General features: G+C 42.7%; 1 long non-coding RNA gene across 2 annotated transcripts; it reads left to right on the forward strand.

Moving 5' to 3' along the window:
- LOC310850994 lies at positions 1-25,051 on the forward strand. 2 transcript variants are annotated; one of them, XR_014567525.1, is made up of 4 exons: positions 1-458; positions 9,721-10,039; positions 22,085-22,173; positions 23,973-25,051. It is a non-coding gene; the product is annotated as an uncharacterized lncRNA (long non-coding RNA). The 2 variants fall into 2 exon arrangements; XR_014567526.1 differs by lacking the exon at positions 9,721-10,039.
- Positions 25,052-27,688: the final 2,637 nt, after the last annotated feature.

Raw genomic sequence — 27,688 nt, forward strand, 5'->3', positions numbered from 1 at the left:
AGCACATGTCATGAGTCAAAACACAAAAGCCCTTAAAAGAAGTGAGTGAGGGGTACAGTTCTGCCATGGGAGATGGGCAAAATATATCCCTTGGCAAAATCACAGACACTTGTAAAGTCATGCAACTCCACAGCAGGGTGTTTATCTCTTCCCTGCTGCAAGGTGTCAGGGAATCAGTCTGCGTCGACATCTTGAGCTATCAAGTGGGGAATGGCATTGTTTGCTTCCAAATCAAGGAAGTTAAAAAGCAATGTGCAGGGCGTGTAAAGGCTTTGCCATCACTACAAGTGTGTGTTTGTAAGAGTTGTTCAAGAGCAGAGCCGGAAAGTCATGTCTCAATAGATGTCAACCGTTTTGACACTTCCAAAGGACAATTCAAGTTTCTGTTAACAGGGCTTTGACTGTGTTTCCAGAGAGACTGTCTTGCTCTGCTTGCCTTGAAAAGAGAACAGTTGTGGGTGAGTTGGAGCTGAATGCTTTTGTCCCCATACCTCAGCACTGTGATGCTCTAAAGATTTTGTCGTCTACTAGTAATAATGATGATGATGATGATAATAATAATAATAATAATAATAATAATAATAATAATAGGATTAAAATATCTTCCTTTCCCTTGAGGACCTGAGGTCATAAGTCAAACAGCTTACTTCAGGCCACAGAGGAAGGAATGTCTAAATATTTGCACCTGGATCCAGAGCCCCATGTGTACTCCCCTGTGCATGAAGAGCTCCTGCAGGAATGAGCTGCCTCATTCAGTGACTGGAGCAATTGTGTGCATGTTAAGGGATGTGTGAGAAGAGCTGTGCCCCCTCTCCACTGGTGTGAGGCTGCAGAATATCATATCCCAAGGGACAGCTCTCATGCACAATGCAGGGCAGTAATAGTGCTGAGTCCTTGCTTCTCACACAGTTCAGTTTTGCAATCTTCTTCTCTCTCGTCTCCAATCTCTGCAGTTTGAGAAAGGTCACAGGGCCAGATTCTAATAAGCCTCAGCACAAATTAAATTGTGAATTAGGTCCTTCAATGTTGCATTATTGTATTATATTATTTTATGGTTTTTAATTGCTACCCCTCCCTTTAGGCAAGCTCTTACAAGGGATCTTGAAATAAAAATGCTAAAAGCAGGAGAAAGACTGCAGCTTAGTGCTGAGGTGGGAAACCGGATATGGTTGGACTCCAACTCCCATGATTCTCAGCTAGGATGACCAATAGTAAGGCACGATGAGAGTTGTAGTCCAAAAAACATCCAGAGAGCTACCTTTAGCTTAGTGGTAGAGCATCTGCTTTGCATGCAGAAGGTCCTGGGTTTAGTCCCCATCATCTCCAGGTAGCCTAGGAAAGACTCTGAAACCCTGTAGAACCACTGCCATCCAACGTACACAGTTCTGAACTAGATGGACCAGTGTTTTGACTTGGTAAAATGCAGCTTCCTGTGGAATAATTAATGTGTAACAAAAACAAAATCAGACACATAGAAATGCAATTTAACAAGTAAAAGCAAGGAGAATAAAAAGGCATAAAAGAGTCTGCTTCTCCCATTTGAACCTACACAGGTTCTGAGATCTTCAGGGGAGATCCTTTTCGCAGTCCACATTCACAGGCATGCCTGGTGGTGACAAGGGAGAGGGCCTTCTCAGTGGCTGCTCCCTGGGTTTGGAACTCGCTTCTTAGAGAAGCTCAATTGGCTCCCTCCTTGTTGCCCTTCTGCCAGCAGGTGGAGACATTTTTATTCCAGCAGAGTTTGGGGAACTGATTTATTGTAAGGAAAGGGCTCTTAATGCTGTGCTGTATTATTATTATTATTATTATTATTATTATTAGCACTGGTGGTAGTAGTAGTATCTGCAGTTCAGTAGTTCTTTTTTACATCATTTTAATTCCATATATAGTCTACTTTTTAACGACAACCTTTGATAGGTTTTTAGCTATATTTGTTTTATCAGTATTTAATTTTTATGAGCCACCTTGTTTGGGGGGAAAGGCAGGATGTAAATCATCCTCATCCTCACAAGAGAAAGGGCTGTATCAGAAATCTGGCCTTGTGAACCATGGCTCATAGTTAGATCTGGCATATTGACGCTGCAAATGTGTCAACTGAGGCATCCTGTAAGATTGTCATTGTGCTTGTTTTCTAACTCATGAAAATGGGCAGACAGATGGCTTAAAATGAAAGTCCATTAAGGCCAACCAAGGGGTATGTAACAACTAGGCAGCGTTCCAAAAACTAGCCTTGGTGGCTTGGCATTTGGTGACACACACCAGAGTCACATTGTTTGCATTCCTACCATTCTAACTTATCAACACGTCTCATCAACATCCTCCAAAAGCCCAACAGTTTACAACTGATTTGGCTGGTGCACTGAATAAAAAACTCTCAAAGTATCTGTGGCTGATCCTTCATAATGACATGAGTCCTGTTCAGAGAACTGGTTGAGTAACTGAATTTGTGGAGTTGAGCGCAATCCCCCACACCACAGGTCCACCTACACAAAACCCCTTAACTGTAATTGATCTCTGATTTGCATCACATGTCCTGCATGCAGAACTTTGTCCTTTTTTGCTACAGCCAGTCATGGAAGCATGGAATTCTGTTGTCCTAGCACTGCCTTTTTATCTGCAATTCTTACAAATAGTTTGGTGCTAGATGTTTGACTTTTTCATATATATTTACATGGCATCTCCTCTAGTCCCTACAGAGACTAAACCCTCTATTTTTATTTTTAAGGGGAATTCAAAGTGCTGGCCTTTAAAGTCCTAAACTGCTTCAGTCCTGTATACCTAAATTAGTGTCTTCACTACTGTTATTCAGCCCAGACACTGAGATCTAATTCTGAGGGCCTTCTGTCAGTTCCCTCATGGTGAGAAGTGAGGTTACAGGGAACCAGGGAGAAGGCCTTCTCAGTAGCCGCACCCGCCCTGTGGAATGTCATTCCATCAGAGATCAAGGAAATAAACAACTATTTGACTTTTAGAAGACACCTGAAGGCAGCCCTGTCTAGGGATCTTTGATGTTTTCCTGTGGTTTTATAAATTGTTGGAAGCTGCCCAGAGTGGCTGGAGCAACCCAGTAAGATGGGCAACATATTAATTGTTGTTGTTGTTGTTGTTGTTGTTGTTGTCAGGGTCACCGTTCAGCAGCAGAAAGACTCATGCTTGCATGCAGAAAGACTCATGTTCAATCACCAGAATCTCCAAGTAGGGTTGTGGAAGAACACTGCTTGAAACCCTGGAGAACTGTTTCTAGTCATTGTTGACAATACTTTGCTAGACAGACCAATGGTGTGGCTCAGTATAAGGCAGCTCCCTATGTTCCAAGGTAAACTAGATAGTTAACCATGCTGGAAATGGTGTTGGTTAACCAGTAGGGGGAGACTTCAGACAGTTCAGGATGCTTAAGCTGAAGTTACATCAAATGGATTTATCCTGTTTCAAATAAAACACTGCTTACATTATTAGCTAGTTGTTAAAAGTTGAAAGGTATTCTTAAACAATGTTGTGGTGTGGTAGCTCATTACTCTGCATTCACTGTTCTTGCTACAGCTCCACAGCATTCCTCAACAGTCATTCCAATGATGGGCTATTATGCTCCTCTTTGCAGTATGGGTTGTGGTCAGCTGACCTATAAAAATGCAAGGGACTTACAGAAGCATCATGTTGCATGAGGCCTTTGGCAGACAGGACTGATAAATAGGGAGGAAGGGCTATGAAAGCTTTCTAGGGCTAGGAAAGAGTTCAGTTGCTAGTTGTGGGATATGACTTGAAACCCTAATCAGGTGATACAGCAGGGATGGAGACTGTGTGGCCCTCCAGATGTTGTTGCACTTACAAGTCACATCAGACCCATCCAGTATGTGAAACAGTCAGGGAGGGTGGGAGTTGTATTCCAGCAACACCTGGAGAGGCACACCTTCCCCATACAACCATGCAGCCTCAAATGTATGTTGGTACAAGTGTGAGAGATAATGTGGTGGTGAAAACTTGTCTTGCTGTTCTTTTTTACCATCCATCAATTAATGAGAAAAGGAATGCATCCAAAAGTTATCAAAGGGGAGAAAAAAGTGGGGATGTTCTCACAGGTGGGATGCAGAGTTTTGTTGTCCTTACCTTCTGACCGAGGTGGCCATAAAGTGTTTGTGAAGGGTCTTTCCTTTCACTCTGCAAAGCATCTCTCTGGTGATCTGAGCTCTAGTGCCTTGCAGGGTATCTCCCTTTTCAGAAAACACAATGCTATCCTTGGCTGGGCTTTTCTCTAAGCACAGGAAGCTGGGGAGACTGTCCACTGTGCACCTGACAGCTGTTTGTCATTTTCCTTGATGGTCTCCCATGCCTCCCATGAGCAAAGCTCATATCCATCAGGAGCTGTGCATTGAGTTTTGTGGGCCCAATTTCAGCTGATGTCAGATCAGCAGCCCCTCCCTGTTGAACTTCCAGAAGCTACTAAAAACCTTTTTCCCCCCCATTATTCCAGAAGGAATTTTAACAATTCTGATTTTATAGTTGACCTGTATTTGCATTTTACTGACCTTCACAAACAGCACATAGGATCAATGTAATTAAGTGTTATGTACATTGCCAAAATAAAGAAATAAAGAAATTTTGAAAACTTTAAAAAAAACAATGTGGGAATCTTCTTCTTTTTTAAAGAAGTGTAATAGGTCCTTCATACAAAATCAGCAAGGCCATCTTAATCTTAGGCAATGGATAAATAGTCTTCCAGACTTCCTATGCTTTGGTTAAAGTTCAAGGAAAGATCAGATCAGGAAATTTCATCCCTTGTTGAAAATACTTACATACCAACTCACTTTTCCTGTTCCTGATCATCCCATGTTCAGTTAGGAAGGTTTGGGTGGGGGAGCTATTTACCTGTGTTTGCTTCAGAAAGCAAGGTTCCTAACCATGCAGAGGCTTCTACTTGCATTCATGAAATCGTAGGAATTACCCCATTCAATGCAGGAAGGTAGGAAAGCACCATATATATGGCTTGATGCTTACTTTTCAGACACGACATATGAAGAGGGCTACAGTCACCTTATAAGGCAGATCTCAATGCAATGGTCAAAAAGGTTTCACTCCGTTCAGTGGAAATCTTCCAGGTATTTTCACATACACACAAATTCACTGATGTTACAGGATTTCCAGACAAGCTGTATTGAGCATTGATCCCTGATTTCTTCACACAAAGTTTGTGAGGAGGATAGACAATATCAGCTATTTTTATGAATGATTCCCTTCCGATTTGTTTGCAGAATGGTTGTATAACATTGCGATAAACTAGGTATAGGGAACCTTTGGCCCTTCAGAAACTGCTGAACTACAACTCCCATCATCCCTGGACATTGGCCATGCTTGCCCAGGCTGATGGGGAGCTGTAATTCAGTGACATATGGCAAGTGGGGAAAGGGCTAAAAGTGTTGGATGAGCTGTAAGATTGGGATGAGGATAATGTGGTCTGCCATATGCTGTTGGACTACAACTCCATCAGTCCCAGCCAGTATTGTCAATGGACAGGGATGATGGGAATTGTAGTCCAGCTACACCTGGAGGGCCATGTTTTCGCCATGCCTGCTCTATGCTCTTAGTTCAAGTGGGCTGATAGTCAGACCTTTCAGATATGACATATAAATTTATATGGAATGTTCCTTGAGGATAGGAGCCTTGCAAAACACTGTGTTAAATAGATACAATGCTAGCTTATCTCAACGGGATTCTTAGAGGATCAATTAACTTTGACATCTTATTCAACATGTGAAACTGTTTCTTATCTCTCATTAACATGGCTGCATTTGTGACTAGCAAGTCTTCCAGCTTTGGCCAAGAACCCAGATATTAGCAGTCTTCCATCATTGTTGCCTCAAAGGATAATGCAAATTATACTTTTCCTAGTGAGTTGCTTCAGGTAGCAAGAGAGATACGGGAACAAGTTTGCACAACATTTTATTTAATTTAAATTTTGGAAGATTGACTCGCACCAGCCGGAGCCAGGAGAAAAGAGTTTAATGAGTGTTGTTTAACTAATTGCCAATTATCTTTGAGCAGAGTGGTAATTTCCAGCAGCTGTTCATAAAGCAAGGTTATAGTCAATTTATACTTTGGTGTTGCCAAATTGGGTAGGTAGCAACATGTGGGAGCAGATTGGCTCCATCTTTATAGTTTTTTAAAAAAGATCTATATATCATTCCTCAAGAAGGAGATGAGTGGGGGATGGGAGAGGAAACTTGGCACTGTGTTTTTCCATTTATTTGGAGTTACTGAGTGCAGGGCACATCCCAAAGGCATTTTGGTTTTATTGAATCACCTTAGATGTTAATGCCTGATTCTATTTATGTTTACTTAGAGATAAGTCTGATCGCAGGGGTGGGCAGATTTCATGTTTTGGTGTGTTGTTTTGGTGTTTTTTACTAGAATCATGGGATCCAGCAGCCAGGCCCTGAAGCCAAACACTGTTCAAGAGTAACAGATTGGAATGAAGTTCATGGTCCTCCTCCCACACTGCTTGCCTCAAGTGATTTTAATTTCAGCAGTATAATTTAAGCTCTGGATGTGCTGTACCTTTAAAATGCATTTAAAACATAGCCTTTATCTCAAAGTGTTGTGGGCGCTGTAGTTTGCCAAGCAACTCTTAACAAACTACAGAGTTCATTAAGGGGAAGGATTGTGCTTCAAATATGCTTTAAAGGTATAGTGTTTGCACAGCCATAGTTGCTGCTACTGTTTGATCATTTAGCATCAGAAATACTTGATAATCTATGGCAAAGCATTCTGAAATCTACTGATCAAGTAACTAGCTGTGGGCTGCAGCTAGGCACTATCATAACGGCACTATCTCACTGTGAAGAAAGCCCCATTCCGTTCAATGGGGCTTACTCCAGTGTAAAGTGTCTACAGAATTGCTGTGTAAGGGCTGCTACAGACTGGGGGATTTTTGCATATATTTTCTGCAACTTATCATTGATGCAATGATAGTGCATGAGTGATGGATTTATACTGGACTGTCCACACATTATTAGCTGTTCTGAGATGCTTCTCTGGTGTTACTGCCTTATTGCCATCTGGAGGGCAACTATGGCACAGCGAAAGCAGGACACATTGAAAAGCCTGGGACATTTGTTGGTATAAAAAGTGACAGAATTGCAGTAGGATGGTATAGGACATGCCCCGAAGTGGTATGTCCACTACAAAACTTTTGCAGCCACAAATGGTTTTGAAAGCAGGATTGAGCATAACCACCCCAATACCACCAGGAGTGCAAAATGTTCCTGAATGCATCGTAAAAGGGCCCTAAATCACTCAATAGCAGAATCTCCGGGAAAATCCTTGAAAGCCACATTGCAGGAGCTGAAGTCTTGAAGTGGTTTCCTTATTCAAAGTCCCCCACAAAAAACTTTTCACTGTTTTGTCTGTTAGCATTATAGACCACGTTTCTCTGCGGCTTGTAGTAGGGGGGTTTAAAAGAAAAGGCCTCAAATATGAGTTTATATACAGTGCCAGATTTTGTTAAGCACATGAGAGGATTCCCATGCCAATTTATAACTAAGTGTCCCTCCTGGCTGTGTCTGTTAGTCTCCCTGGAACAGGCAAACCTACAGATCACTGTAAACGTTAATCTTCTTATACTTTCAGGTATCAGGTTCCCTTTGATGTTACCAAACATGTTGACTCCTATCTTGGTTGAATGTGCAATCCAGACATAGTTAGCATTAATAATGTTTTGTCTACATCGTTCTCACTGAGTGACTAACAATATAGATTTGCTTCCAAAACCACACTTCTCTGGTATTTTCATAAAGTCGTCTCTAGAGCTAATGCAGTTTGTTTCCTATCTTCTGCTTTTGTTGAGGTGCATAGATACATCACTCTTTACTGGGGAGGGGATCATTTATGTCTTTTATGGGGCAAACCAATCTGTGTCTACTGAGAAGCAAATATAGGATTTAGGGATGGATGAATCTGTCAATTCATCCAATTCTCTGTGTTTCCCCCGTTTTTTCCAGTCACAGATTCAGTTCTCCACACTCCTGCAGCAATTTAGTGCAAATTTCTCCCATCATGTGTTTTCATATGTAGTTTTGATTAATATACACATTTTTGCAAATTATGGGGGCTCAGTGCACCTTTAAGTTTGATACATAAACTTGCTCTCAGGTAAACACTTAGGAGGGAACATCCACTCCCATCCACAAACTTGTCTGGGAAAAGAAGAAAATTCTTTATTCTCAATTACTTGATCATTCATGAGAACTGCTAATTAACAAGCAAATGTAAATAGTGATAAATTATGCTCAATTTTGATGTTTTCCATTTAGCAGAGTATTAAGTTGCAAGTGATATAGTGCACACTTTAAGATCTCGTTAATTTTGATGCCATAATGGATGAGAATTCCTAGAGGAGTTTTTTAAGGCCAGAAATATGAATGGTATTAGCTCAACAGTTATATGATTAAGCAGTAAGACCTGCTGAGGCAGGCAGTACTTGGGCATGATTGACGACTGTAATTGATTGACGTGCAGAGGTAAAGCCAAGGGCACCGATTTACTGGCTGGGTCAATCATCTCATGGCTGTGGCCAGTTTGGGAAGGCTTATTACTCTGCTGATATAGTGAGTGTTATTAGAAGCTTTTAATGTGTTTTTAATGCTAAAGTGGTAAATTTTAACTACGGTGAACCTTAAATAGGTCAGTGTGAGATTGTCGGGATTGGAAAATATTCTGATACTTTGGTAATAAAAGATCCGATTTTTTTTGTTGGGCCTCTTCTGTGGTGGCACCCTCAGGCAGTTTGACTGGCACCAACTTTACTATTTTTCAGCACCAGCTCAAAACATATCTCTCTGTCCAGGAATCTAAAATAGTCTTTACTGTCTCTGTCTGCTTTATAATTTTGTAGCTATGTTTGCTTCTTAGTTATCTTACTATGAAGAATGTGTGGAGTTGATGTGATGTTTTATTACATTGTGTTTTTTTTGTTGTTGCACACCTCCCTGGAATCTGTGAGGATGAACTTGAGATTGTCCTGAATCTTATTTAAGAATGATATCCTCTTTATTCAAATAAGCAACTACTAACCATGATGGCTGTCAGTGGCGTAGCGTGGGGAGTGCAGGAGGGCCAGCTGCACCGGGCACAACATCTGGGGGTTAGGGTTAGGGGGCGCAAATCCACGGGTTAGGGGGCACAAATTACTTGCCTTGCCCCGGGTGCTGACAACCCACGCTATGCCACTGATAGCTGTATATACTCCCTCCAGTGTCTGAGAGTATTTGCCTTTGAAGACCATTTCCTGAGGATCGCAAGTGGAAATATTGCTGTTGTACTGATGTCCTTTTTTGTGGGCATCTGTTTGGCCACATGCATACAGGATACTGGATTGGATGGGTCACTGGTCTAATTTAGCAATGGAGAGAAAAATGAAAGGAGCACGTGGGAAAGCGGCTAAAAGTGCAAATAACATACAAAATGTGTGAAATATAAGGAAAACTGCTTGCAAAAATATGTTTATTAGAGGTGTATATTAAAATAAATGTGCACTAAATTGTTGCTAGATTCTTGTGAGTGTACAGTTCCTTTTTTAAAAAAAATGCAAATTTGTGCAGAATTATGTTGGCTGAACTCAAGACTGGAAAAACTGAGAAGCAGAGAGAAACTGAAATTTGCAATTTTACCCGTCCCTGTTCGTTCTTATGCCAGTTTCATTTTCAAGCTGTCCCCCTTCCTCATTCACAGTACAGCAAGAAGAAAGATCTATATTCTAATTATGCGGCTCCAAGGGAGGACACACTTAAAGGAGGTCAAGGTCGAGAGGCTTGTTGGCATCAGAAGCCTAACGCCCTGCTACTGAAGCATCGCTTCACACTCTCCCACTGATGTATCTTATTGCAGCTCCCTGCCCTCCTCATTGTGCAAGATAACAAGGAAACTAAGAGGAGGCAGAGACAATAATAGTATGAAATATTGATGGACTCTTACATGAAACAGTCCATAGATCCAGCTGAGGCTCTTGTTCTTCCTGAATTGAAATCCACCAAACGGACCTCATTCCAAGGTAAAAATAATCATTTTTATAAAAAAAAATCTACAGGGGCAGGTGTTTGTTGCATACCTTCCTCACACTTTCTTTTCTTTAACAAAGTTCTGATCATCACCATATAAAAACCTATATTAATGTAAGAAGTTGTGTGATGTGTCTTAAAAGAGGAAGGGCAAGGAGTTGCAACTCACTAAGTTCTGCTTGGAGTAAACCCATTGAAATGAAAAGATACAAGTTAGTTCATATCCATAAATTTCAATGGGTCTACTCAGAGTAGAACCCCCACTGGATACAGCCGAATGTGCCCTGAAACCTCATTTATCAAAGTCATGAGGGGAAAACCTAAAATTAAGGGTTCCGTCTCAAATTTTAGTGAGGGTGAAGAACCAACATCAACAAGAGAGCCAGTATAGTGATAAAGTGGTTAGAGTTGTGGACTAGAACTTGTGTAACCAGGGTTCAAATGCCCTTGGACCAGACACTTCCTCACAACCTAACCTACCTCACAGGGTTGTTGTGAGGACAAAAATGAGGATACATATTTATGCCACCTAGAGCTCCTTGGAGGAAAGATAATAATGTGATAGATGAATAAATGCATCCATTAAGAAAGGTCCTAGAAGACCTGCTCCCCGCCTTGGAGGCCTTTTTCCACCGTCCCTGGGAGGAGAGGGCCCTGTCTGACTCCAGCTACCCAAAGCTGAGGCTACTGAAGAGGCCATAGACCATCCTGGCTGTCTTTTAGTGCAGACCCAGGTCATTGAGCCTGAGCTTCCACAGCTGCCAACCACCATGAACCACCATTGGCAGGATTGGCAGCAACAGTAGCAGATATGCTCTATGCTTATGATAATGTTTATTCTCTTGTTGATCATGCTGTTATAAAAGTGCACTTTATATTTGACTTCCTTTAGTCATGTTTTCTTTTGAAATGTTTAAGGTATTGCTTTAGCCAACTTTGCTGCATTAAATGTGCATTCTGTAGTTGACCTCCTTCGTAATGTTCTGTTGAGATCTGTTGAGAAGGTAATGTTTTTCTTTTATGTTAATTATTTTGCTTTGAATATATACTTTATAGTTGTCTTTCTTTGTTCTTTGTTCTTCCTCATTCTTCTTTGTTTCATTTGATCTTTTAATATATTGTAAACTGATTTGAGATTTTTTTTTCTTTAACATTTAAAGTGGTATAGAAATGAAATGAATAATAATAATAATTGTTCCACCCACTTTTGATATTGCTTCTTTCTCCACCTTCCACTGGCATGTGGCCCCTGGAAGGTTGCCTATGAAGAAATGTGGCCCTTTGTCTGAAACAGACACTCTACCCATTGTGTAGACCAGTGATGTCCAAACTTTTTCCAAAGAGGGCCAGATTTGATGAAGTGAAGGGCCGTGAGGGCTGACCAAAGGACCAACCAAAGTTGTTAGCCTTTTTTTAGGTTTGAAGTTGTTGAGGGTATTTTAGGATTTTACCCCAGTAAATGAACTGCCACAGGGGCCAGATTAAACTGACCAGCGGGCCGGGTTAGGCCCCCGAAATGGACTTTGGACATGCCTGGTGTAGACAATACTGAACAGATAGACCAATGGTCTGACTAAGTAGAAGACAACTTCCCATGCTCCTGTGTCTGAATAACACAATGTTCTTCTGCAGGAAATGTCTTGAAGGGGATGGGAGTGTTTAAGGGAAACAGTTGAACCTGTGACAAAGGCAAATGGGGAAAATGTATGAAATCTGTCTTCTCATTCATTCTCTTCTCTTCCCTCACCCCCCACTCCACCACCTTCTTCTTCTTTTGAATTGGATTGAAACCGCTATCATGAAGAACATGTCTGATTGGATTGAGATGTCCCCATCACGGGAAGCAGGCAAGGCCTGATGCCCCTATAACAGAAGCTGCACAAGCAATTTAACATGTGGCTTCAATCCAATTCCCTGAGCGATTCCCCCTCTTTGTGTGTGACAACAAGACAAAGTGTCGCATGTGTAGAATCGCAGGAGGGAATAAGGAGACGCACCGGTCTGAGCAGCTGGAACAACTCGTCTGTAGCTTAGTAGCAGATCATTGGGCTTGGAGTCTGCAGAACCAAATCTAATCCCACCATTTCCCCTCCCATTTAAGAATTCTGTATTTATTGCTTGGTGTTTCCGTTTGGCTAGAGAGGGGTGTTAAATGGCGTTCTGCCAAGTTTTCAGAACATGGAGAGTATTAAAGGGAATCTGTGTTATCCTTAAGCAATGGGAAGGGCCATAGCTCAGCGGCAGTGCATCAGCTTTGCATTCTGAAGGGTCCAGGTTCAATCCCCAGCATATCTAGGTAGGGCTTGGAATGCCCCCGTCTGAAACCCTGGGGAACCACTGCTACTCAGTGTAGACTGCTAATGACATCAGATGTGGGCAGGTAAAAAGATCCCTGGGCAAAAAAGGGACTTCTTGAAGCACCAACAACTGGTAGCACTTCAAAGCACAGTGCAGAGCTCTCTGTGAGGGGAGCCCTGCTTTGAAGTCCCAGCAATCAGCTGGTTGTGGAGGCTTCAAAATGTCTCATTGGCTGAGGTTATTTTGCCCCACCCACCAGTCAAATTTATCCACATGGAGGTAAAGGAGATAAGGATCTGACTCAACAGCCAGAATCACTACCCACATTCATCTTGTAGTCAATCCTGATCTAGGTGAAAATAGAAACATAGGAAGGTGTTTTACATTGAATCAGACCATTGGTCCATCTAGCTCAGGGTTGTCTACATCAGAGGTTCTCAACCTGTGGGTCCCCAGATGTTGTTGGACTACAACTCCCATCATCCCTGAGCTCTGGCCTTGCTAGCTAGGGGTGATGGGAGTTATAGTTCAACAACATCTGGGGACCCACAGGTTGAGAAAGAAGAGGAACAGAATGATAGAATGATGCATCCATCATGGGACATTGGAGGGGAGTGCAAAAGACTTGGAACTTGGGTTCTGGTTGACCCAGCCCCTGCCCAAGCCAAGAAGGAATGCAAGTGGGACCAAGGCCACATCTACGCCATACAATTAAAGCACATGGCTTCCCCCAAATAATTCTGGGAACTTTGGTTTAATAAGGGTGCTGGCAACTGTAGCTCTGTGTGGATTAAGCTAAAGTTCATGGGAGATTTGAGAAGACATATTTTAATGTATGGTGTAGATGTGACCCAAGTTTCCTTACAAGTCAAGACCAGGAAGCAAGTCTGTCATGGAAGCTTTTGCAGAGGCCAAAGTGTATCATCTTACCTGTTGTAACCTCCTGGGAAAAAGACAGAGGCTACATTGAGTTGTCTCCCTTCCTTCCTTTGGCCAGAGTCTTTCCTACAGCTCATTCCATTGGTTGGTCAGTTGCTTTGGAGGACAAGGTCAATGGTGGCTATTAGTCTTGGATCAGAGGTGGTATACCACTGAATGTCAGGTGCTGGGGGCAAAAAGCAGAAGCTCCTGCATTTGCAGGAGGGTGGCATGCTGTGGCTATAAGGTCCTGCTTGCAGGCTTTGCTACTGTGAGAACAGGATGCTGGACTAGATGGGTCTTTGAGCTGATCCAGCAGGGCTCCTCTTATGTTCATACGTTCATATTCATGTTCTGCTTAGGGCTTTTGATAGGCATCTGATTGCCTATTGTGGAAAACAGAATAGGTCCCAGGACATGGTTTGAAGGCACATGAGGCAACTATCTTCCTAGTGCTGATCAAGTCTGGATCTGATCAGTGTCAGGGTGGGTGCATCTCTAGGAACCACTTGTATGCAGTCTTGGATTTTATGATGGAAGAAAGATAGAATACAAATACAAGAAAAGAACTAAGCAAGTACATTAGCTAGGCCTTTTATCTGAACCAGCAGGGTTCTTACAGTACATGAGCTGAATCTGCTGCCTTTTAGGTCAAAATTCAAGAGGTGCTGCAGGTGCAAGTCTTGACATGTGCCGAAAGCAAGTGGGTGGAAGGCCGGAGGAAGCTTTTCCATCGGTGCATTCAAAAGCCCTGAGAAACACCTGTAGCCTCTTTCCATCCTTATCCACTGCTCAGCTAGCTGAGCTGAAGAAACTCTCTGATCATCTATTAATCTCTTTTGTTGCTCAGAAGGCACCGCAAAGGCTTCAGCCGTGGAAGCTGTCTAATGATTCTCTTAAGATCAAAAGGCAGGTGTCATAAAGGTTATTAATATTTTCCAAGTAAAATAGTGTTTGCTTTTTAAAGCCCCTGCCAAAGCTCTCCTGAAATGTGTTTGCCATTAAAAAGAGGGAAAAAAGAGTACTGGATGCCTTCAGCCAATATCTAGGTAGACAATTTCCAGACCAATTTGTGATGCATGATTAACAGATCAGAGGGGGATTTTTTTTTCTTCTTCAGAAAAAAGAGTGTTATCTGTGAAATGTTCCAGAGTGCCTACTTCACCACTTGAGCATCCCTGTTTATAATAGGCAACAAATGTTGCATTTACACAACAGCCTTATGGAGCAAAAGGTCGCCATGTTCAAGTGCAAAACTATCTGAAAATGGCTCTGGTTGCTTGACAAAAAAAGTGCTTTTCTCCCCTAATTAAACTGTTTGGCTCCCTATTGCAGATCCCAATACAAAAGAAAGAAATGCCCTGAACATGAAGCAATAGTTTTCAACTGCTTCACTCTGGAGGAACCCTTTATGCATTGCTTTGTTGTCTGCAAAACTGCTGTCGACTGTGCATTGCCCTGTGTGTTGCATAATCTAGATCAGGGCTATGGAAACTGTAGCTTCCCAATCTTGTTGAACTCCAGCTTCCATCAGCCTCAGCCAGAATGGCCAACCAGAATGATGGAAGTTGTAGTCCAACAAACCCTACAGGGTTACAAGTTACCCATCCTAACTCTAGGTGGTGACCAGATAGTTATAATATAAATAAAAAAGTAAAGGTAAAGGTACCCCTGCCCGTACGGACCAGTCTTGCCAGACTCTAGGGTTGTGCGCTCATCTCACTCTATAGGCCGGGAGCCAGCGCTGCCCGCAGACACTTCTGGGGACAAGCTGCATCTGGCGAGCCAGCGCAGCACACAGAACGCCATTTACCTTCCCGCTGGTAAGCGGTCCCTATTTATATACTTGCACTCGGAGGTGCTTTCGAACTGCTAGGTTGGCAGGCGCTGGGACCGAATGACGGGAGCACACCCCGCCGCGGAGATTCGAACCACCGACCATATGATCGGCAAGTCCTAGGCGCTGAGGCTTTTACTCACAACGCCACATACGTCCCTCTATAATATAAATACCGCATACAAATTAGGTGTGTGCTCCAGAATACTCTACAACAGGGGTAACCATAATGTTGCCCTCCATGTATTAGAATTCAACTTCCGTCAGTCTGAATGGTCAGTGGTCAGGGTTGGTGGGAGCTGGAATTCAAGAGTATCTGGAGAGTGCAATTATGAGTTATCTCTACAATGTGCAGCAGTAGTTTCTGGGACATGTTCTAAAAGAGCATTTTTCCAGTCCATATGGTGTGCCTGGTCCAAGCCATCACTCTGTGCAATTAAACTATGCCCTTAAAATGCACTTTGGAAGGTCATTAATGTCCTTCAGCCGTGTGCAGCCCTCTAGCCGAGGAAACTCTGTTGAGCAGGTTGGAAACCATTCCGCTGTAAAGTATTAAGAATGTATTGTTTGTGAAATGGGTACATCGGGATGTCCTTTCATATAAGCAAACATTGTCCCTTGAAACTTAGAAGCATCATCTCTTTTAAAATGAAACCTGGGGTTCCCTAAGCAAGCTTTCATTAGAATCATGTATGCCTTTGTGAATCACCATAGAGCTTCTAAGAGTCCAGTGGTCATACCAGGATCCAGAAGAATACAGAAAGGCATCAGAGCCCAAAAGATCACTGCTACATAAGCCAAGTCTCAGTCTAAACATAAGGTCTTTTGATAGTGTCTCTTGTTTAGGAGGACCCGTTGTATAGAGTAAGTGTACAGGGCTAGTATGGATCTGAGGACAATTTACCATGCCGGAAGACATTCCAAATGGAAGTTCGGGTGGCTCAGTTCAGTTTGCATGAAGCAGTCCCTTGAGCTGGGGATAGAGCAGGTGTTGGCAGCCTTTGGCCCTCTAGATGTTGCAGAACTAGATGTTGCTGCATCATCTCCAATAAGCATCCCCAGGGATGATGGGAGCTGTAGTTCAGCAACATCTGGAGGTCCAAAGGTTCCCAACACCTGCTCTATCCCCAGTAGCTCTTAACATCTGGTCACAATAGCGTCATGAAGTGTTCTGCTCATGGGCTTCCAAGAGGCATCTGGGAACAACATGGTGGACTAGACAGACCTACTGGTCTAGTCCAGCAGGGCCTTTCTTATGCTCTTATTAATTGCATCTGTGTGACTGAGCCATTACAGATCTACCACTGCAGCTAGGGCTTTTCTGTCATATGATGTCACCACAAAGGCAATGCTTTCCAAGATAAAGTATTCAGTAGGCAGCCATCCCATATAGTACAATAGGTAAATATAAGCTGGAGCTTGGTCCATAAAGGCAAATGGAGCTCTGCATCCCCAACAACCACAGTCTGCTCCCAGCCAGCCCCCACCTGACTTCCTTCTTACTTACCGGTACATCCAGTTCAGGCAATGGCACTGGCTGTTAGCTTCCTCCTAATTTGAATGTTGCTCTTGTAGACCTCAGCAAGGAGAAGGATAGGGACAAAGCTAAGATTAGTTGGCTCTGCCCATGAATGGCTCAGGCTGCATATACTGTGGACTTCTTTGCCTTCCTTTCCACCAGTCCCAATGGACACTAGCCACCACTGCAAGTGAACATCACATTTGGGAACCAGCTTAATCAGGTAGTCCTACAAGTGTTTACTCAGAAGTAAGCCCCTTTGAGTTTAATGACACTTACTCTCAACTAAGTAGGCATTAGGACTGCAGTCTTGGTTACCAATTACTCTTCAATATTTCAGGCACTGTAGAAGAGGAAGGTGGGAAATATCTTTTTCATATACCATGGAAGACCTTTTTAAAAAAATGTTTTAAAAATGTAGATCCGATTTATTTATGTTCCAACACAAGTATTTCTGACATAAAGGGCAGCTTCAGAATGCAGTAGAGTAATGAAGTTTCTTGCAAAGCACAACACAGAACCAGCCTTATTTCCTGCAAATTATAGATTAGAACCTTCCCCAGCCTTTGTAGAAGTCACCATTCCATTTTGGACAGGTTAAGTATAGATTTAACAAGCTTTTATTTCAGGAACATGAAAGAAGTTTTGCATGGAGTTTTCCCAAAAGGGAAGTAAATAACACCTAAGAATATAGCATGTAATTTCAACGTCAGTGCTGATGTCTATGTATACAGGTTTTAAAACCACCTTTCTTTGGATCTTCTTCTGTTCTCAAAACAGTAGTTAGAGTTCAACGATGTCCAAATATAAGCATACAGAGCTGACAAGGTACCCGACAGAGATGCACAGAGAAAAGATGCAAGAGTTTAACTGAAGCAACTAGACGCTGCAGCACCATACATATGCTCCAACTCTTAAACTGGTTTTGCATATTCAGGAATTCAGGAAGTGTAGAACATAGCTCATAATGAACCATAGGAAGAACAGAATAATAAAATGAAGGAAATCCTCTCATCACAACTTCATAATTGAGGCTGAATGTGCAATCAGCCTGGACACCAGGCCTTGCTCACACAAATGTTGCAGTGGGATGATGACTGTGGTGGTTGCATAGTACCATCATGACTTGTAGTCCTCAGTTGGCTTTCATGAATTTAACTGTCTTCCTTAAAGTCATTTAAGCCAGGGTTGTTGAACTACAACTCCCATCACCACATGGTAGCTGTGGCTGATAGTCCAGTTACCTCTGGAGAAGTACAGGTTCCCCAGCCCTTGTCTGAACTAAAGGCTATCACATGTTGTGGAAATAAGTTCCACAAATCAGTTAAATGATGTGAGAGGAAGTGCTTGTCTGTCCTGAATCTCCTGTCAAACAGTTTCATTGCTGGAGGTGGGGGAGCCCTACTGAAGTAATCACTGATTTTATGCCAACCCAAGCACACTACTTTTCAAACATGTACTGAAGACTTATCAAGGATCAGTTAACAAGTACAACTGGATCACTCGATTTCACAATCCTTGATGACTGGTACTTGAGGTGATATGAAAAGATACAAGAGTGCTCCCTATGATGTTTTGATCTATGATGAATCACCTTCAAGTTCCCCCCACGCTGCAGTCATTACTTGCATACATTCTAAAACTGGTCCTAAGGTTCTCAGTTATTAAGGCTGCATTCCTATACACAAAGGAATTCTGGGAGCTATAGTTGCTGAAGATTCTTAGGAGACCCCATATTTCCCTTCTAGAGTTACAGTTCCTAGGAGTAGTTTGACATTCAATCCCACTTCCCAGGGAACTATAGCTCTGGGAGGCAAATAGGGGTCCCCTAACAGCTGTCAACACCCTTAACAAACTACAGCTCCCAGAATTCTTTGGGGAAAGCCATGATGATATCATAGTGCTTTAATAAAAGGTAAAGGGACCCCTGACAGTTAAGTCCAGTCGCGAACGACTCTGGGGTTGTGGCGCTCATCTCGCTTTACTGGCCAAGGGAGCTGACGTTTGTCTGCACACAGTTTTTCCGGGTCATGTGGCCAGCATGAAACCAGAGCAGCACACGGAAATGCCGTTTACCTTCCTGCCACAGTGTTACCTATTTATCTACTTGCACTGGTGTGCTTTCAAACTGCTAGATTGGCAGGAGCTGGGACCGAGCAATGGGAGTTCACCCCATCGCGGGGATTCGAACTGCCAACCTTCTGATCACCAAGCCCCAGGCTCAGTGGTTTAGACCACTGCACCACCTTTTAATTATATGGTGTGAATTCAGCTATTGAGCTGAGCTTTAAGTTTAATGGAAATAGAACAAAGCAGCATTTGAATGTTAATATATTTATTGATATATCTTTTTTTACCAGTTGCATTGCTGGGGAAAATAGGTTTTCCTTTTAGAAGCGTTCCTTCAGATTACAGATCCAGCCCCAGAGTTTGTGTATAGAGCTCTTGCCTTCAAAGCACTATCAGACCAGTACCCAATAAATCTTCAAAGCACTCTCAAGAGGCAAGAAAGTTGTTATCAGGACAACTGTGATAAAGAAGGATTAAGGAGATGTCTCAAAGCCAAACAGGAAGCTAGTGTCAAAGATTGAAAAATTATTAGCTGTCATGATGACCTTGCAACTGCCATTCATGCTAGTGCTCTACCAAAAAAAAAAAAAAATCATCCTGCATTTTATTTTATTTTTTAACCATTCTCCATCAGTTAATGAGAAAAGAAACTGATTTAAACATTGGAAAATAAGAGAGAAAATGTTGATGAAGATTCACTTCGGTGGGGTGCAGCGTTTCTGTTGAGCTTACCTTACTTTTGCAGTGACCAAGGGACACACAGCACTAATTTGTGCTTTCTCTGCCTCATGCTGACTTGTTGCAATGCGTGCTACACATGGTCACCTTTCAAGACCATTTGGAATCTTCTAAGGACACAATTCTTCTCATTTCAGGCGTGAATCTCCAGGAGCACATTATACCAATGTATCTGAGCATGTGCTGATTCCCTGTTGTCTTTTCAGCCCAATTCATTGCATATATTTTTACTAATAAAGCCAAGGTCCAGCACCGAGGGCCTTCTGGTGGTTCCCTCATTGTGAGAAACAAAGCTACAGGGAACCAGGCAGAGGGCCTTCTCGATAGTGGCGCCTGCCCTGTGGAACACCCTCCCACCAGATGTCAAAGCGATAACCAACTACCTGACATTCAGAAGACATCTTAAGGGAAGTTTTTAATGTGTGATATTTTAGTGTATTTTTGGTTTCCATGGAAGCCGCCCAGAGTGGCTGGGGAAACCCAGCCAGATGGGCAGGGTACAAATAATAAATTATTATTATTATTATTCATTGTGTCAGTGGGGATGGCTACACAATCATGCATGTAACTGCAGACCCTCCAAGTGTCCCTATTTTCCAAGGACATCCCCCCAATTTAGAGAAGCCGTCCCGGTTTCTGATTTGATCCCGGAATGTCCCAGTTTTCCTTGGGATGTCCCCATTTTCATTGGAGAAATATTGGAGGGTATGGTGACTGGTACTAACATAAAAGACCTTATGCAGCTCAGGCCCAGGTTACATATATACCCGGTAGGCCATTGTGGTCTGTGGGAGCACTTCTCCATCAAGTTCCAAATACATCAGAAACAGACTCCACAGGAACTCAGAGCAGGGCTTTTTGTGTGACTGCCCCTGTTCTGTGGAACTTCATTTCTCTTGAGATATAACAGTTGTCTACTATCTTTACCTTCCGGAAACAACTGAAAGCATTTTGTTTTGTTTTCCAAGCTGGATGGATAAATCTCTAACATGGGTGTCTCTTTTGTATTTTTAAAAATTTTATCTGATGATGTGGATGGGTGGGTGGATGGGTGTGTTGTTTTTAACTCGGGGGGGGGGGCGGTTAGTCACTTTTTAATGGATTTTGTACATCACCTTGATACATGTCTGTGGAAGGTGGTAGACAGATAAATAACTGTTCCATAACTTCTTGTTATTGAGCCCTTTTATCATGAGAACTGTGAATTTTTCTGTGGACTGGCCCAACGTTGCTTAGTGAGCATTATGGCTGAGCAGGAATTTGAACCTGGATTACTCTAAGTATAGACTTAGTCCAATAGACTCAGTCCAACACTGTAGTCACTACTGGCTCTTTTGAATGTGCGGAGATGCCCTGAGCATTCTTCTGGAGTGGGTCTTGTAGGTTTCCAAACACAGCTTTGGCAAGAGACCTGAGTCTGAACTAGAATGGCATTGGACAGAAGTTTCATATTTCAGTGATCATGGATTTTAGGGCTGAGCTGGATGAGCACAGATTTCTTTGCTTGATAATGTGGGGGGGAAGTGTTTTGGCACTTAGGCCTGGAAGCCCTTCCTCCTAATCCTAGCTTTGTGGTGACTGGTATCAATTATTCAATATATCCAAGAATTTTTTAATTTTTTTTGGATATGCAAAATATCCAAGAAAAGAGAAAAATTAAGTGAAATTCTCATGTGTGGGATGTGGGAGTTTTCATCCACTTGTTTTACCTTTGAGAAAGCTGAGGGATTTTTGTGAGTGTCCTTCCCTTCCATTCATTCCACACATCATCATCTGGTGATCAGCAATATGCAGCTTTTCCAGGTGTCCTAGCTTCCTTAAAAACAGCAACCATGACATCCTTGACTGGGTGTTCCTGTGTGCACAGAAAGGCAAGGAGGCTGCCCACCATGATGTTGATAGCTGTTCCTTGGCTTCTGCATGGGTTTGTGCATGCATGTGAACTCTTTATTTCTCTTCCAGAAGCAAGAGTGGAAAGATTTTGTTTTTAAGGTAAAAGGGAGGACTTTCCTTAAAAACAAAATAAGTGGGCTTACCAGTCTCAGGCATTGGGTAGATAACTTTCCAGTTTTCTGAACTTTGATTAAATCGCAGGGGAGGTGGTGTCTCCCAAGGGGCTTCTTCTGATCAGGAAGCATGGACAGATGGGGAGAGGGTCTAGTGCTGGAGAAATCTTTAATGGAAAGAGAAACACAGGCACCAATCTTGACCACCTTGCAATGAGAAGGGATGCTTAACCTCATTCTGAATCAATTTTCAATGCCCTGCAAATGAGGCAAATTATATAAAGCTCTTTTGTGGGGGAAGGAAACTGCTGAGAAATAGGAGGACAAGTTTTGGTGTGGCATTATTTTACATGTGCTCAGAAGCAATCCCTTCTGTAGCACTCATTCCTGGGCTAATCGACCACTATGCCAATACTGAAACTCTTGCATCCAAGAATAACTTCTGCTGCAGTAAAAAAAAAAAATGGCACAGCCTATCCCCTGATTAAAAGATAAATCAAAATTTGTTAAGAGAGCGGAAGAGTTGGAGGGCTGATTGCTAACACCAGTGGGGAGGGGAAGGGGAGAGAGAAAGATGAAAGGGAAGCCTAATCGGAGACTTTCTTTAAGCTCTGTTGATTACTGAGAAGCTTTTGACATGGCTCTGTTGCAGGCAAACAGGAGTGGCGACCCTCTCTGATATTCTCCAGCTCACCCGGACGACTCCACTGACACGAACAGCTCAGCCCTGCAGAAATAGTGGTGAGTTAGTGCATGTTCCAAGGGAGATAATGGCAAAGTTATTTTGCCTTTGGGCTCAAAGTCTGTATGTGGGGAGTGAGCAGGGGGAGAAAGAGAGTGGGGGAATCCCTTGCAAAATAGTATAGAAGGGTTTTCTTTTAAGTCCCTTTTAGCCCTCAGGAGCAGGCAATGTTCAGCCAGGTCTTGTTTCACCAACATAATATCTCTTTATGAATAGCTGGAGGGTTGCTAGCAAGTGTACTCATTTAGCTGTGGAAGGGATGTTTAATAGCCATCAAAAAGGCGAACAACTTGACAACTGTTTGATCAACTGAGATGTCACCCGCAGAGATGAAATGACATATCTTCGGGTGATATGTGTCGGTCATTATTGAGTTGACTGTTAGCAGGAGAAGCAAGCTTTTAAAAAAGCAGTTGTGTCAGACCAGAGCTTGACATTATGGGGGTCTCGTGGCTACTGCTGGAAGCAGCAGACCCACATCCCTTTCTCCTCCTCACTTCCCCAGAGTCACGATGTTGTTACATCCCAAGTTTCCCTGCCCTCAGTCAATTCATTGGCTGCCCTTTGCACTGGCAAAGAGTGTTGCCAAGCAGTGATGTCACTGCATGGATAACACACACTGCAAGGAACAGGAGAGGAGGAGACAGCGTAGGGCTGCCATTTGGGGTGGCAGCTGTGTATCCTTCACAAGTGTTGCTGCAGCAGCGCGAGAGGCAACAGCAAACACAAAATAGGCATGTGTGAAAACCCAACAGATTTATTGTGGCAAGACTTGTTATAGGCATGAGTCTCCTTCAGATGCATGAGCAGTGATCACCCCCACATACACATAGGCCTCATCCGCACTATACATTTAAAGAAGTATCATGCTACTTTAAGCACTCTTGACTTCCCCCAAAGAATCCAGAGAGCTGTAGTTTGTTAAGAGTGCTAAGAGTTGTTAGGAGACTTCCATTCCCCTTGTAGAGCTACAATTCTCAGAATGGTTTAGCAATCACTTCCCATGGAACTCTGAGAATTGTAGCTCTGTGAATGGGAATGCAGGTCTCCAAACAACTCTCACCTCTCTCAACTGACTTCATTTCTCAGGAATCTTTGGGGAAGCCCTGACAGTTTCAAGGGGCGTGTTTCAAATGTATAGTGCAGTTGGTGCCAAGCGCTAGTGTAGTTCAATGTCGATTTTAAAAGGACTGCATCATTCTCAGGGCATAGTCTGAAGGTACAGAATGTGTCAATCTTGCTAGGCAGATAGGGGTCTCATCAGTGCTGGAATGGAGGCTGGGTTATTGGAAGAAAGAAAGAGTCAACCTGAATTAAATTGGGCGAGGTGGAATATGGGTTAGTGTTTTGATGACTGAGTCATGTGGATCCTGAAAACACAACTGCATGGCCGAGGGATAGGAATAGGTGAACCTGTTGACTCTGGTTTTGCTCAGTTTCTATTTTTTTCCCTATCTTAATTCAGTTCTCTACATCACAACATCAATTTGGGGTGGCTATTTCAAAGTCTTCGTGAAAATTCATCAGCATTTTAGGGCAGATTTCTCACAATTTGCATATTTTTACAAGCTGTTTTCCCTAAAATAATGCATTTTGTATCTTATGTTCACTAGTATATGCATTTTTCTGCATACTTTACCCTAGTACAGGCATTTTTGTACACTTTACATTACTGTAAAACTGCACTTCAAAATTCGGAGTTGTCCAAATTTCAAAGAAGTGTTTCAATTGGTACAAATTAGCCAGGTTTCCCTTTGGATGCAAACTGAATTTCTCCCCAATCCCACTTGACTTGCAGAAGTATGTTGTAGAGGGTTGAACTAGATGACCCTTGGGGCCCCTTCCGATTCTATGATTCCATGAAATTACATCATTGCCACAGGATTTGACTCCTCCCACTGCAAGCCTGGAGACAACAGGGGAGCATCAAAGACTTGAAGGGCATGCAAAAAAAGAGTCTTGAACCTATGCCAAGCAATTTGTTCTGGCTTTAATCAAGATGTCATCTTTTAACTCCAAATGTCATTCTTATTATTATTTTTATCAAAACTTTGAGTAGCATACTGCAGCATGAATAAATGCTACCCATCATTTAAACTTTCAGCAATGTTTCAAAGCCTTGCAAATGAGTGATAGCCATTTATATATGTAGTCATGCATGTGTATATTCATCAAAGTGATGCAGTTAACAAGCTGGTAAAAGACAAAGTGAATAGCAACAAAGAAACTGGTGGATAGTTTTTAACTATGTAAAAGCTAATGCAGAACAACTTGATTGTTAATTTTGTAGTCTCTTTTTGCCCAAAGAGAACACTCTTTTCTTTCCATCTCTCTCTTTACTCGCTGTCATCAGCATCCTGCCATTTTGGAATCTTAAATCATTCCCCCTCTAAGAAAAGTGTCATACGTGATGACACAGAGAATGCTCAAATAATCAGCTGAATTGCTCAAGCATTAAATATTAGAGCAGGGATGTCCAACCAGTAGACTGCGATCTACCGGTAGATCCCTGGCTGATCCTGGTAGATTGCGGGATCCTTATCATGTACAAAAAGTTACAGGGCGGGAGGAAGTAAAGAACTCTGTGCAATCCTCCCACACAAAAGCTCAACAGCTCCAGGCACTTCCCTCCTTAAAAAAGCTCAACCACCCTGGGCAATCCACACCCACCCACCCCATGCACACTCCTCTTCCCTCCAATGACAATGGGTAGATCACTGCCAGTTTTTTAATACTGGGAGTAGATCACAGTCTCTTGGGAGTTGGACATGCCTGTATTAGAGGATAAGAAATCCATGATGTCACCTAATTTCATATTTCCTGTTTTGGAAATGCAAATCTCAGCAGCTGGTAATTATTAGAGATGGATGGACAACTCAAAGCCTGGTCTGTGTCCATTTCCTATTTTGGATGCAAAGGGATCCATCCTGTCCCATTTCAACAGTTAATGTACTGATGGTTTCTCCAACAAGCCACAGATATAATGAAAAATAGGCACTTAAGAGGTGGTCTGAGGATTTAAAACCTTTCTTCCCCTTTCCTTAACAGGGACTAGCTCCTTGGAGTGACTAAGAAGCATGGTCATTGCCACTTGGGGTGTAAACAGGACTACAAATGTCCCTGAAAATGGCAAGATGTGATGACGTCCTGTCCCTTTCAAGGACATTGTATGAAAAAAATGGTTTTTCTTATGGAACCATGGCAGCAGCCATATTTTCTTAACTTCCATGGGTCCCCCCCCCCCCGATGATATCACCAGGAGCACTAAAGGGGAGACTTGACTCAGAACTGAGTTCACTATAAACCAAGCTATTTTCCTATTTTTTAGGGTGGTGGGAGGTAAATAGCTTGGTTTTCTAAGCCCAGTCATGAGCTTGGCTTTGAGAAGCTTTATGTATAAGGAAGCCTTCTGCAAGATAGTGTTCTCTAGATGTTTTGGACTATGAACCTCAGCAGCCCCAGCCATCACAGCTGTGCTGACAAGGGCTGATGGGACATGTAGTCCAAAACAAGCTGTGGGGAGGTTGCTGTGCAGGGGATAGGTGTTGACAGCAAGAAATTTCCATGAAATATTGCCCTTCTGATGCGTTCATCAGATGCAGAATTGAGCATAAATGAGATGAGCAAACCTCTTTTTATTGATTGCAAAGAAGAAAAATGAGCCGTACAAGTTCAAACTGAGTGTTGCTGCATCAAATGGCCAGCCACCAACATTGAAAAGGTTAATAGACTGGCAGCAGAACCACCACACATAAGCTGTGTGCGCATTACCATTCGCTCCGACTCCAGGCTGCTCCCACCACTGCTGTTTGAAGCCCGCTGCACATGAAGTTAGCCATAATTGACATGTATCCTGTAGTTTCTTGAGAAATGCTGCTGTTTGATGTGTTTCCCCTCAAACCAGCTTCCATCCGATTTGAAAATGTAAGCTGAGGTGTGTACATTTGAGACGGCCATAGCGCATGCGCAGTAGACAGCACATTTGCAGATTGCAGCTTCGTTGAACAAGTTTTTTTGCTGGGGATTTCAGGCACAGGAGGACAAATGAAGTGAAGACACCCTGTCGTTAGGTGTACACAACAAGTGCAAATGCAACTTAAAACATGATGGGGCAGGGAATGACCTCACTGTGTTTTAAGCCACTAATGTCTCTACAGCCATAGATCTACTTTCAGGCAAAAGGCAAAAAAGTTTCTCGCGTGCATACATGCTGCTCTCCCTGTCCTGGTCCTATGAGCCATTACCCCTCACCTCTGAACGGAGAAAGACTTTACGCAGCGTCATAATTTAGCAAATTACTTCCTCAGAGGAAGGTCAAACATTTTACCATTCGATCAATAGGAAGCGACTTACAAATCATGTGTATCGATCATTGCAATCATTCAGAGGAATGTAGGGCAGACAGTAAAACCGCATGCACTTAGTCTTAATTGCCCACATTAAAGCAATTATACCCCAAAACTGTCATTGTCTAATGCTGTGCACACCACACACTTTAATACATCTTGCTAACTTCTTAGCAATGCAGATAGAATCGTAAGTCAGCCCACCAAGGTTGTAGCAGTAAATGCCTAAAATATTGCTGGGACTTTGCAAATTGGACCGTGACTTCTTTCACATGGAAAGTGAGCATTTAAAAACACTGATCACGGGGAGGGGGGAGGCATGAAAGAGCAGGTAGGGACATAGATACATTGGGGACGTATATACACCCTGAAACAAATACCTCATTTGGTAGTTCAGATCAGGTCTAAAATATTGCCACTCCCAACATATTCAGAATAACTGTGTAGTTTGGGCTTTTCTTCATTAGCGGAAGCTACCGTAATTTTGGTGGGGGAGAGAGGTAAGTAGCTTGTAGTCTAAGTTCTTCTTTTATTTCATCAGTTGCTTCAGTTAGTCTGCAGATCTTATTCAGGGTGTATGTAATGTTTGTGGCTGGAAAATGTTTGAGGCAAGTACACAATACAGATGAATATACCGCCTATAAACAATCTTTGCCTGTTTGTTCTGAGCATAACACATGTAGACGTGATGTGGAACAATGTCCTGGTGAAATGGAGGAAATCACCTGGAACCAAATAAAGGGTGGTCTGAAACAGATGTGAGGGACCTTCGGCCCTCCAGGTGTTGGTGCACTACAACACCCATCAGCCTCAACAAGCATCACCAATAACCACAGGTGGTGGGAGTTGTAGTTCAGCAACATCTGGAGGGCCAAAAGTTTTGCCACACTTGATCTAAAACATTCTCTGGTTTTCTATGTGGATAATATTGTTGCAGTCTGAAGTGGTAGGCCCCATGGATTGACAACCTCATGAGAAGCAGGGCAAATTCTTAAGGAACATATGTAACTAACTCAAGGATTTGACCACTGAAGGAAATGTGTTGGTTAAGGCAGCCCAAAACAAGAGTGATTTATGATTACTGCAAATGGATAAGCACTCATATCAATGTGTCGGTAAAACACATTATGTTGTTTTAGCCCCAAGATGGGGAGTCTGTGGTCCTCCA

This window comes from Podarcis gaigeae (genome assembly GCF_964106915.1).
Source record: "Podarcis gaigeae genome assembly, chromosome: 8".
NCBI classification, from domain to species: Eukaryota; Metazoa; Chordata; class Lepidosauria; order Squamata; family Lacertidae; genus Podarcis; species Podarcis gaigeae.